Here is a 13196-nt window from a genome sequence, read left to right on the forward strand (position 1 = left end):
AAGAAGCCCAGCTGAGGGAGACCCTCCCGCCACACTCTGCTTCCCAGGGGATGGAGAAGGGCAGAAGACAGGCAGTGCACAGGGGATGGAGCCAGATGACAAGTGGGAGGACCAGGCCACCAAGCTAAGTTCCCCGGTAATGGGTCTGGATACTTCTGAAACTGTAGGGGAATAATAATTAAGATGGACCCAAAATGTTCCATTTCCTCGCGATAACTGGCCCCATCAAGTTCCAAAGAGCTAAATGAATAGACCCTGTCTTAGTCAGGGTTACTATTGCTGTGATGAAACACCATGAGCAAAAGCAAGTTATGGAGGAAAGGGTTTCCTTGGCTTACACTTCCATATCTGTTCATCATCCAAGGAAGGCAGGACAGGAACTCACACTGCCCAGGAACTTTGGAGGCAGGAGCTGATGCAGAGGCCATGGAGGGGTGCTGCTTACTGGCTTGCTCCTCATGGCTTGCTCAGCCTGCTTTCTTACAGAACCCAGGACCACCAGCCCAGGGTAACACCACCCACAATGGGCTGAGCCCTCCCACATTAATCACTCATTAAGAAGATGTTCTACCGCAGGATCTTAGGGAGAGGCATTTTCTCAATTGAGCTTCCCTCATCTCAGATGACTATATGTGTGTCAAGTCAAGTCGACATAAAAAGTAGCCAGCACTGACTCATAACCACAAGAAAAAAATAATACATTAACAGCTATCCTATCCAGTCACTAACCCCAAAGCATCAAAAAATATATGGCTCCTTGGATAAATTTCTTTATACTAGCAAACTCTTAGCTAAATTCAGTTTTTATTCACTCTGGTACTTACATGGCAGAACACAGCTAAGGAAAAAAAAAATGGGTGTTCTACTAAATTAAATCTATGGCCACCACATCAGCAGGCTAAAACAGTATTCTCTAGACCATTTTCCCCTCTTTACCTTTTCATAAGCCACTTATAATCACCCCTCTCCTCAAACTTCCAGCACCTTGCCAGCCTCATTCGCAGCTGATAGCCTCACTTCTACTTTATTGGGAAAATTGAAAGCAGAAAAGAATATCCATAACGTTTCATTCCAGATCTGTACCTGTGTCCTTCAGCCTGCTTTCTTGTTACTTAGGAACTTAGAACTGTCTGTACTTCTGTCTAAACAACGTATGCACAAAGACACACACACACCAGACTCCATTTCTTCTCATTACATAAGGGCCTTGCTACAACTGCTTTTCCGTGTCTCTGTTTGATCATTACCATTAACACACAAATTATGTTGGTTCTGTTGTATATGATAGAAGGTAATACATATGAATAGAGAGGAGGCTGAGATGAATTACACTTTAGATGATTATGGAGTTGTAGCCATGGTCATGCACTGAAGGGAGAAAGCAAGATGCAAAAAAAAAAAAAAAAAAAAAAAAAAAGAAAGAAAAAAAGTTTCAAGAGAGGCCAATGTCAAGGATAACATGACAGGAAAGGAAAGAGACCTAGCCTTCAGTTCTAAAGAACAAAGGGAGTTTCTGATGTTTACAGGTTCTTCCTTGGGGAACATGGGGGCTGCGTTCCACATTGCGTGACCTAGGCTAAATGCCAGGATTCGGAAGGCAGAACAGCACTAGATGAAAGTTATTCAAGGTCGTCTTGGGCCTGAGTTATCAGAGTGGTTGGGCTTGCTCCCAGCTGTAATGCAGAGGGAGACTGCAAGGTCTGTCTGGGGAGAGACAGCACTGAGTGGTCTGGGTTCTAGGAAGTTGGGAGGATGGGAACCTATGACGTAATGCACTCCGTGGAGGGGGGAAAATGCTTATTGACTCCACTTCCCATTCTACACTCACATATTTCTCTGCTGCCCTTTAAAGATGTACCTGTGACACCAGGTGTGGTGGCATGTGCCTGTCATCTGGAGGCCAAGGTGAGTTCGAAGCCAGCCTAGGCTATCTATTGAAATTCTGATGGGGGTGGAGGTGAGGGTGGGGTTACATAGCTCCCCCTCAGTTCCAGTTCCTCTCTTTCCCATCACCCCTTGAGCTCCCTGACTTGGCCCCATCACCCAACACAACTGCTCTCATCAGGTCACCAGGTCACCAATAGCCTCCACCAAGCCATGTCAAACCCCTGCACTCACCTTAGCTCAGCACGGGCCGCTCTAAGTTCCCTCTCCTCTTTCTAGTCATCTCTGCTAACTGCCAATTGGTGGGGCATCCCAGGGATTAATCCTCCCAATGTCTTCTCTGTTTACCTAAAGTCACACCATTGATGATCTGTCTCCACTCACACTGAAAAGCCATTGATAACATCCTTCCCAGCAAGTCGCTCCAGCCTGAAATCCCTCCCTGGACTCTGGAATTGTTTGTAGCTGTTTCCTCCTAATCGAAACATTCTGCTGGGCGTGGTGGCACACACCTTTAATCCTAGCCCTTGGGAGGCAAAAGCAGGCGGATCTCTGAGTTCGAGGCCAGCCTGGTCTACAGAGTGAGTTCCAGGACAGCCAGGACTACACAGAGAAACCCTTTTCGAAAAACCAACCAAACCAAACCAAACAAAACAAAAACAGAAACATTCCCTCCTGGAAGGAACAGGGAGGTATAAGACTCAGGAAGTTAATGAAACCTAAGAAGTTTAGAACCCCCTACCCCGCCCCCCAAGGTTGTAACCACAGCCTACAGTTGCCGAAGAGGAGACTATCCCAGCCAGCCATCTGCCTGCTAGTCATGAAGGAATACCCAAGAATGCAACTTCTGTGAGCATGTACCCATGCTTGGGTGGCTTTTTTGATCCTGCAGTTGCATTCATGTTTCTATATGTTGCATTCATGTCTCTATATGTAACCAGCCATTGGTAATTCTATAAATAACTCCAATATATCACTGGTTCACTACACTAGACATGAATAGAATTGTTGATTTTGTCTGTTGTAGATAGTGTCTCTGGAGTTGATAGACTTGTGTGTGTGTGTGTGTGTGTGTGTGTGTGTGTGTGTGTGTGTGTCTTCCCTAGGAAAAGTCACACACAACACTCACCAACCAAAGGAAATCTGAAACACAGTGTCCAAAACTGAAACTCAGATTGTCTCCCCAAATTCACTCCTGTCTCCCCCTTTCAAACTTAGAAAGTGGCCAGCTATCCTTCCACTCACTTTGACTAACAGCTGGAATCAGATTTGACCTCTTTTTCCTATCCCATATCTAATAAACCCCAGAAGCCCCACATGATGGTTACTTCTCATTGTCAACTTGACAAAACCTCGAATCAGCTGGGAAGAGAATCTCAGTGAGAATTTGTGTTGATGAGGCTAGCCGGTGGGCGTGTCTGGGAAGATTATCTAGGTTAGGATTAATTGATGTGGGGAGACTAAGCCCACTGTAGGTGGCACCATTCCCACGGGTGTGGGCCCTGGATTATATGAATGGAGAGGCAGGCAGTAAGCAGACCTGCGTTTATTCTCTCCCTGTTCTTGACTGTGACTATGCTCTCACTGCAGTGATGGACAGTTACATGGAATTGTGACCTAAAATAAATCCTTTATCACCTAAGTTCTTATATCAGGGCGTTTTATCATAGCAACAGAAATAAAATGGGCCACTTCCCCACCAAGGTTTCTCCAGTATGGCTCCTCTGAACACCTACTTTGCTCCCTCCCTGATCCAATCCCCAACACCTTTCACCTGTAGTAAACCACAGCCTCCATTCCGCCTGAGAGAGCCTCTGTCTCTGCCAGGGCCCCTCGCCCCTTGGATGTGAATTCTTGCAGCTCTCCCTCCTTCAGCATGGCCGTTCACATCCTGGGCATGTTCCCCCATTGGACCACTGATCTCTGAGATGATGCTAACGGGACTCGCTCTCTCGGGTCTGTGCTCAGGTCTGTTTTTGTGTAAGTCTGTCTTTCTGAGGCTTCCTGGCCACCAACTTTAAAGTGAAACCCCCTACCTTGCAATTACCGTGCTTTTCACTCCCACTTTACTGTCACAACGCTTGCCATCAGTGGTCATGTTCCGCATCTTGACTGTTTATTTGTTCATGACCTGCTTCCCCCACTAAGATGCAAAGGATTTTTGTTCATTTTGATTACTGCTATATCCCTACTGCCAAGGTTTATCTATTAAATAAACACACAATAAACTAAAGGACCTAAATTTTATTTCAGAGTCAAGTAAGCAGTAAAATCGCCCAAATTCTTCTTGCCGAGCCAGAATAACACCGACATCAAATATGACAAAGACTGAAAAACAAAAGAGAAAAAGAAGAAAACTACAAACCAGCCTGAGTTTTAAATAATTCATGTAAGTATTAGCAGACGAAGCTTAATAGCATGTGAAAGGGAAAAACCATGATCAAGTAATTCCTAGATTCAGTCTAGAGATGGAAACAAGTGTAGATCGAAACAAAGAAATCTAAGAATATAATTCAGCACGTTTGTACATCAATAGAAGACAAACTCCTCCTCACCCAAAATCAGCAGGGTTGTGCGTGGTGATGCATGTCTGTAATCTCAGCCTCCAGAAACGAAGGCAAAAGGATGGCAGGCTAAAGCCAGTCTGGGGCTGGAGAGAGGACTCAAGTGGTGAACTTCAATCTTGAATAAAACCTGAATAACTCAGCCGGGCGGCCGTGGTGGTGCATGCCTTTAGTCCTAGCACTCGGGAGGCAGAGGCAGGCGGATTTCTGAGTTCGAGGCCAGCCTGGTCTACAAAGTGAGTTCCAGGCCAGCCAGGGCTATGCAGAGAAACCCTGTCTCGGAAAGAAAAAGAAATTCAGTAATAAGAACAATTGCTAATCTCAACACAAAGAGGCAGATGGGTCCCTGTGAGATAGAGACCAGGTTGGTCTATGTGGTGAGTTCCAGGACAGCCTTTCTGAAAACAAAACAATGAAAACATAGGATCGCATATTTAATATACAAAAGTCTACCACGGTCTCACCAGCAACTCATTAGCAAACCCGGGCCTGGAAATTCCAGCTATGGTTTTTCTTCCTCTTCCATCTCTGTACAGCAGATGGCTTTGGAGGGAGAGATCCTGGACGTCATGGCGCTTTTTTGCTGAAGGGCACTCACTGTCCAAATATTTCATAGTATCATATAAACTGTGAACTCACACAAAAGCACTTGTTTAGCTAAAGTGTCACCTTAACTAAATTTACACACCATAAAACATAACGTAAAAGAAAAAAATTACAAGTGCAGATGATAAAACAGTTGTGCAGGCATGACTGGCGAGGGTTCACTTTTTCCATTACTGTTTCTTTGTTAATTGTTTATGTGTCTCTTTCTTAATCTTCTGCCAGCGAGCCAGTGACAGAACGCTCAAAAGTTTGAAGGAAAATAAAGGCTTTTCTATGAGCCTAAATCAGTCCAGATAATGATAAAAATTCAAGTCTGTGGATCAGGGAAGAGTAGCTTAGCAGTGCTGAGCCTGTTTCTGATGGCTCCCTGTACAATGATGTTACAGGCTCATTCCTTTGGAGGAACTCCTGAGGGATATACAGAGCTCGCTACATAAACAGAGAACACGAACAGTTTTTTTAACTTTGCTGTGAGGCAAATATCAGGAACGCAGCATGGTGGAACACACTTACCTCAGCACTCTGGAAGCGGAAGCCAGAGAACCAAAGTCCAAAATCAGCGTTTCACACAGACTTTTGATTCTCTCAAAAATCAGAAGTACATAGAAGGCCTAGGGATGTACCTCGTTGGTAGAAAGAACACTTGCCTAGTATGTGTGAAGACCGGCTTTAGTCCCCAGCGTCACGCCCAAAAGAAAGGTTTTATTCAGGGTTGAAGTTCACCAAAGGCAACAGTGTGAACTCAGCAGAGACCTGAGATGAACAAAATGAGACCAAAAACCAAGGAAGGTGTCCTGTCCTGTCCTGTCCTGTCCCTGTCCTCCAGACCCCCACCCCACCCCCACTCCCAGCCCTCTCAGAACCTGGCCTGTGTGAGTTCAGTGCCTTCAGAGATTTTAATCCATTCATTCCTCCAGGAAGAGACTCCATGGAAAACACATTGGAAAGCCAGTTGCTCACCCCGTTGTCTTGGCTATGTGGCGAAACCCCATTGGTCCATGTCAACTCCTCTTGGAAGCCTGACTTCCAGGAACAGAGCAACCAGAATTCTGCAAATCTGTTACAAAGCAGGATAGGAAGACAGGGGAAGCAGGAGGGACTCAGAAAGGGATCCTCAACCTGGGATCTAATCTGTGTGGGGGGCTGATTCAAAGTCAAGAAACTTTAACCCAATTGATAAAGCCATAATTGTCCACAGAGATGGTGCTTGTTTGAAAAGAAACTAGAGCCAGGCATGGTGGACAGTGCCTTTGATATCAGTACTTGGGAAGCAGAAACAGAAGAAGCTCTGTGCTCTGTGGTTTGTGAAGCAGGTTCCAGGACAGCCAGGGCTACATAGTGAAGCTGTGTGTGGAGGGGGGGGGAGGTGGGGGGGGGAGGTGGGGGTGTGTTTAAATCGAATGAAAAAACAGATTGTGGGGCTGGAGAGATGGCTCAGTGGTTAAGGCCACTCACTGACTGCTCTTCCAGAGGTCCTGAGTTCAAATCCCAGCAACCACATGGTGGCTCACAACCATCTGTAATGGGATCTGACGCCCTCTTCTGGTGTGTCTGAAGACAGCTACAGTGTAATCATATACATAAAATAAATAAATAAATATTTTTTTTAAAAAAAAGAAAAGAAAAGAAGGAAGGAAGGAAGGAAGGAAGAAAGGAAGGAAAGAAGAAAAAGAAAGAAAGAAAGAAAGAAAGAAAGAAAGAAAGAAAGAAAGAAAGAAAGAGCGAGCGAGCAGTCTTACTTTGGTGGTCTGAGTTCACGTTCCTCTCCATCTCTAAATCTAAACAGCACACCTCACACACACCCAGCTGGAAGGGCTGCAGAGACAGCTTAGGATACACAGCATTTGCTGCTCTTCCAGAGGCCCAAGTTTGATTCCCGGCACCCACGCGGCACTCACAATTGTCATATGGCCCGGGCTAGCCTAGAACTCACTGTGTAAATGAAGCTGGACTCTGCCTCGACCTCATCTTCCTTTCTCTTCTTCCCGAGTGCTGAGACCCCAGCTTTGCAGCACATCTGGCTAGTGCTGTCCTTTTCTTGGGTGTGCCTTTCTCTCCAAATCTTCGTTCTTAAAGCTACAGGGTGTCTGCTTCTTTGTCTGTATTCACTAAGCTTACTGATCTAACATCATTATGATTCATTTAAGGACCCACTTCACCAGAGTGCAGGTTCCTAATTTGGGATACTCTCCAGGTGGCAGGGTGAGGCTGGGTCTTCCGGCACCCCTGACAATCCATGCTAAATCAAATGAGCCCACTCAACTCAAAGGTTGTGGTGGTTTGAATATGCTTGGCCCAGGGAATGGCACTATTGGAGGTGTGACCTTGTTGGAAGAAAACTGTGTCACTTTAGGGAGGGGCTTTGAAACTCTTCTCCTAGCTGCCTGGAAGACACTCTGGCTGCCTTCAGATCAAGATGTAGAACTCTCAGCTGCTTCTCTAGCACCATGTCTGCCTGGACGCTGCCATGCTTCCTGTCATGATGGTAATGGACTGAATCTCTGAAACTGTAAGGCAGCCCCAATTAAACATTTGCCTTTTAAAGAGTTGCCTTGGTCGTGGTGTCTCTTCACAGTAATGAAACACTAAGACTAGAAGTGGTCTGTGAGAATCAGGGAGCCTGACCCAACGGTTCCCTGCAAGGTCAATGCACTGACTTCCAGCTGATGAAAGTGTTACTCCTAAAGGCTCAGGGCTGAGGCCTGGCCCGGAGTTACTCTTGGCTTAAAAGGATAGAGCATTCAGTCACACACATTTGTACACATGTGTATACATGCATGCTTATGGGCAGGACCTGTCATGGGATGTCTGCAACAGCAACATCGACCTCCCAGCACTTGGGAGCTGGAAATGACAGCATTCCAGACATTGTAAGGGCTGCAGTGGGATAGGGAGGAGCAGCATAGAGACTAGGCAGGTGAGCACCTGTAATCATCCCAGCTCTTAAGAGGATGGCTACAGAGGATGACAGACTGCAGCAACTCGAAGGCCCTCCTCGTCCACATAGTGTGTTCCAGGCCAGCCAGAGCTCAGAACATAAGATTTGTCTCCAAACACAAATAAATAGACAAATCAGGTAGGTCTTTAATTCTCAAATTTAGGTAAAAAAAGCAAGTTACAGATGAGTGTATATAATGTTTAACTTTGCGTCCAGATAACAAAGAAAAGGGCTAGAGAGAAGGCTCCACAGTTAAGAGTACCAGCGAGGGGCTGAAGAGACGAATCACTGGGTCACTTCCATAGGATCCTGGTTCAATTCCCAGCACCCACATGGCAGCTTACAACTCCAGTTACAGGGAATCTGATGCCCTCTTCTGCACTGCATACACATGCTTCACAGACATACATGAAGACAAAACATCCATATACATGAAATAAAAATCAACTAATTAAAGGAAAAAGAGCACCAACTGCTCTTCCATAGGATCCCCCCACACCCCCATCCCATCCCCATTTAATTCCCAGTACCCACAGGGCAGCTAACAACCACCTATAAGTCCAGCTTCTAGGCCTCTGTGGGCAGTACACACATGTAACAGACAGACACGCATGCAAAACACCCATATACATAAAATAAAAAATAAATAGCCTTAAAGAAAAAAGCAAAAGCTGGTGAGATGGCTCAGCGGTTAAGAGCACTCACTGGCTGCTCTTCCAGAGGTCCTGAGTTCATCCCCAGCTCCCAATGGTGGCTCACCACCCTCTGTAAAGGGACCTGATGCCCTCTTCTGCCTACAGGTGTACCTGCTCCAGAGCACTCATACATTATTAAATAAATTAAAGTTTTAAGGGCTGGTGAGATGGCTCAGTGGGTAAGAGCACCCGACTGTCCTTCCGAAGGTCTGAAGTTCAAATCCCAGCAACCACATGGTGGCTCACAACCATCCATAATGAGATCTGACTCCCTCTTCTCGAGTGTCCGAAGACAGCTACAGTGTACTTACATGTAATAAAAAAAAATAAATAAATCTTTTAAAAAAATTAAAGTTTTAAAAAATTCTTAAAATAAAAAAAAAGAGAGAAAGCAGGTGTACATCTTTGTAAACTTATGAAATATTTTTAGCACCTCAGAGGAAACTAGAAACAATGGCACGTCTGAGGGAAGGCATTTGGGTGATGGGGGAAAGAATGGGAATAGAGCTTGTTTTATTTCTTATTAGTTCATAGGTTTTTGAAAGCTTTTGAAATAATGAAGGTGTACCCTCATTCAAAACTAGATGAAATAAAAGTACAATAAAATAAATGTCGAGAGAGCTTTTGGTTCGGAGACCAGTAGCAGTGGGTGGTTCTCATGAAAGCACTTTGCTATAAAAATAGAACCTTCTAGATGGGACGGAAAGTGGAGGACAGGTGGGAAGGACGGGGGTGGGGGGGTCACCATAAGCAAAGAAAGCTTTACTGTACTGACCCAGCCTTCACAGGCAGACATCTGAACCGAGCCCGATGCTGACAGAGGCCTGTGGGAAGCCTAGAACTCCCAACTCTATTGTCTGGAATCAGTCTGGCTGATCAGACTCTCAACTCAGCCTTTGACGTGGTGAAAAGGCCTTGTAGTCACCAGTGAGATGCCCAGGAGTGGGAATCAGGCAGAAGACTTTAGACCATGAGTCAAAGACAGCGGTGAGGCTAAAAAGAAGAGAAAGGAGAGGTCTGGGGATGCCAGGCACTGGCAGCTCAAGCAGGAGGCAAGGTTTCTCCACTGGAGAATCAAATCATCAGAGAAAGTAGCGTCAGAATAATGGTCCTATCCAAGGGGATGGCCAAGATCCATGACTTTCTAGCTTAAGTTTCCTCACCTACCTTATGCCCAGGTTCCGTGAGGCCCAGCCGCAGCAGGATTTCCGGTATGGACTCCTGGCTCTGTGTCTGAAACAACCCCCTACCTAGCCTGTCTTTCAGCAAATTAGCCTTCCTGAGGGTTGTAGCCATGTGATTGGTCCACCCAAACTGGAGGAACTCATTCATGACAGATTTGCGCAAGGTCTCACTGTGTAGCCTTGGCTGTCCTGGAACTCCATATGTAGACCAGCTGGATGGGAACTCACAGAGATCCTCCTGCCTCTGCCTTTGCTGGGAATCAACTATACCTCCGTTCTTCGTTTAGCTGGATTAACTCTTCATGGAGGAGACAATGGCGCGTCCACCCAGGGGTGGATCCCATTCTTTTGACCTTCAATGGGTCTCGACTGCAACTGTCACACTAACAGCAGCCTGATCTCTCTAGCATGCGACAGTTTCCTGCCCCAGAGAAACCCAACAGCCTCACCCCACTGGTCCAGGGCCCTCACACACTTACTTCCAGCTGCCCCTCAAGGGCTGCCTCTTCTAGGATGCCCTCCCTTCGGATTACTCCCAACTCGTGATAGCATCCCTCTGTGTTGCCACGATCGCCCCTCACATCTCTGACACAACACTTACATAGCATTCAGTTCACCTGATGCGGCCTGATGGAGCGCGAGTATGACGTCTCTGTGCTGCTCCTTCAATCCCAGCTATTGGAGATTTGGTGGGAATTTGCAACTTCACTAACCGATGTCTATCCCCTCCTTGTGGAGCTCCCTGCAAGGTTAGCCTGCTGAGTGGAGTACGACTTGTAAACACTGCCTAGCAGATGCTCCTTGGAAGGTGTTGGCTCTTCACACCAACTTGAGCTGCGGGGACAGCTTTTTCCTCCTTAGACAGAGACTCCCAGTAAGCCTTTCCCCTGAGGAGCTCCAAGGGCCAGATCCCACCCTCAACCCCTGAAATTCCCTAATGGTCCTAACCCAGCATCGGAGGCAGGAGAATGGCCAAGCTGCACCTCACAGAAAAAAAAAATTCGCCAATCCCTGATCTTGCTCCAAGATCAGGCCACATAATCTCTCCAATCCTAGGCCACTCTGGAAAGCTTCCTCCTCAAAAAAGTAAAAAAAAAAAAAAAAAAAGTAAGTCCTTTATAAACCCCTGTGTTCTGCCCAGCTCTCCACTGCCTCTCTCTTCCCCAAGTAGAGCCAGCCAGCCTCCTAGGTTTCTCCCTCCCAATAAATCTCTTTCGTGAGGCTTGTTGAGTGGTGTGACTTTGTGGCATTTCTTGGCTATTCCCAACTTCTAGGATATCTTTCCCCTCAGAGCTGTAACACTTAACAGTAGGAACAGATAATGACTAGGAAAGGCCAGTGTTAGATACCTGTAATCGCAGCGTTTAGGAACTTGAGGCAGGAGGATTATGAGTTCCAGACCAGGCTAGGCTATGTTAACCTTTCTAATAAATAAATAAATAAATAAATAAATAATCATCAAAGAGGAAACGGAGGAAGAACAGAAAACAGTGAAAAGGAAAGAACATACCCGTCCTTGTCCTCATTCGGTCAGCAATCAACCCTCTCTCTGTGATTGGATCAGTCCTCCTCAATCCAGTGGAAACTTTGTGTTGCCTCCCATAGACTTCCTGTCTTGGAAACCAAGACTTCCAAGACATAAGAGCCCAAAGTTGCAGGAACTGCAGGCCCAAATTCTACGAACAAATAAGGTGCAGTGACGCATGGAGCCTCTCCTATGTCTGCCGTGTTGTACCCTGAGGCGTGTTGCACTCTGTCTTTGGGAAAAGGACCACCATACTTGGATCACTGGTTCAGAGCTTGGACCATACCCTACAAACAGAAACCTCAGCGCTCCGGGCTGCTGTTCTCAGCACCCTATCTGAGTCTTTATTTCCCCCAACCTGACCCAATGGGACTTCAATAGGAACAGTGAATCATGTGGCTTCGTCCCCGTTGTCACTTTTTCCCACCACGAAATCATTCCATGGGCAGAAGTCATGTTATACAGGCCACATTACAGTGTATAAGGCGTTCCCTGGGGCCACAGGTGATGGCTGTGTCCACAGTGGGAAAGGAAATGCAGACTCACGGTGGTACATACCTGAGACTCCAGCACTCAGGAAACCAAAGCAGATGGGTCACAAGTTTGAGGTCATCCTGGACTATAAAATTAGACTCTGCCCCTCACTAAAAGGAAGGAAGGGAAAGGAAGGGAGGAAAAGAGGAAGGAAGGAATGAAGGGGGGATGTTCAACATTCAGAGTAGGAAGTCAGTCCACATTCAGAGTACTATCTATCACTATTGAAACAAATGTGGTCCCTTCATAATGAAGGGTTCCCACGGAGTCAGCCTCCACCATCTGGCTATTTGACCTCCTCCATTCCACACTAGGAAAGCTGCTAACAGGGACTCTGCACCAGTCTCTGCAAATGGCCACTTTGGGTTCTCAATAAAGCACCACCCACACTCACATCAGTGAACAAAAGACTGCCTAGACCTTCACAGAACCCTGAGCACCCAACTTGAAAGTGCTGGTCCTCCCACCGTGAGGCCTGAGGAACCGGAAGTCCCGCCTCTGAGCTCCCGGTAGCCCCTCTGCTGATACATCACAGTGATGCCCGTAACCTTTTCTGGCCCCAATGCTCCCAGCTGGTAACCACCCATTGTGTTTAGCATTCCTGGATTCTTTAAATGGTTTATAATTCATCTTCTGTTCTTTCTTTTATAATTTATTTAATGGTTTAACAAATCATTTATAATTTATTTTAATGCCTGCTTTTGTTCCTTCAGGTAATTGGAATCAAGAGGCGGTAGGAAAGAAGAAAGAGCCCACCTATGAGATGCCTTCAATTCTGTTCCGTGCAGCTTCCCCACGGAGTCAAAGGCTCCACCACAGGATCACTTGCTCTCTTCTTCTCTCATTCGCCTCTGACCTAAGGCCGTTAGGGGCTCCTTTCGATCACTCGTCTGTAGGTTTATCATCATCTCCTGCACGCACCGTTGAGTACCTTGGTTCATCCATCACCTGCCTAGCCAACCCCTAGCACTCAATTCCCACTCACACACACAGTGGTTTCCTGTGCTGGCTAATCATTGACTGTCCCACATTCCTTTATTGATGTTTGCCTTTTTAAGGCATGTCTGCAAATCTGCACCGCACTCCCACTGTGACCCGGAAAAATCCTATTTCCTACCCATACATCAAGCCTCAGCTGGAAATTATTTCCTTTTTGGAGAGCCAGGGGATGTACCTTTGTGCTACCACTAGCATTTGTCTGGTGTGACAAGCCCCTGGGTTCAGTCCCCTACGCAGGAAAAACTTCTCTTCTTTTTAAAGACTTAT

General features: G+C 46.3%; 1 long non-coding RNA gene across 1 annotated transcript; it reads right to left on the bottom strand.

The window, feature by feature from the left end:
- Positions 1–4114: 4114 nt before the first annotated feature.
- On the bottom strand, positions 4115–12898 carry 9030625G05Rik (RIKEN cDNA 9030625G05 gene). The gene is made up of 7 exons (NR_110446.1): positions 12687–12898; positions 11955–12040; positions 11382–11547; positions 6015–6111; positions 5702–5807; positions 4440–4721; positions 4115–4212 (listed from the first exon to the last, which is right to left on the bottom strand). It is a non-coding gene; the product is annotated as an RIKEN cDNA 9030625G05 gene (long non-coding RNA).
- Positions 12899–13196: the final 298 nt, after the last annotated feature.

The sequence above is a fragment of the Mus musculus genome, chromosome 18, assembly GCF_000001635.26.
Source record: "Mus musculus strain C57BL/6J chromosome 18, GRCm38.p6 C57BL/6J".
Lineage (NCBI taxonomy): Eukaryota > Metazoa > Chordata > Mammalia > Rodentia > Muridae > Mus > Mus musculus.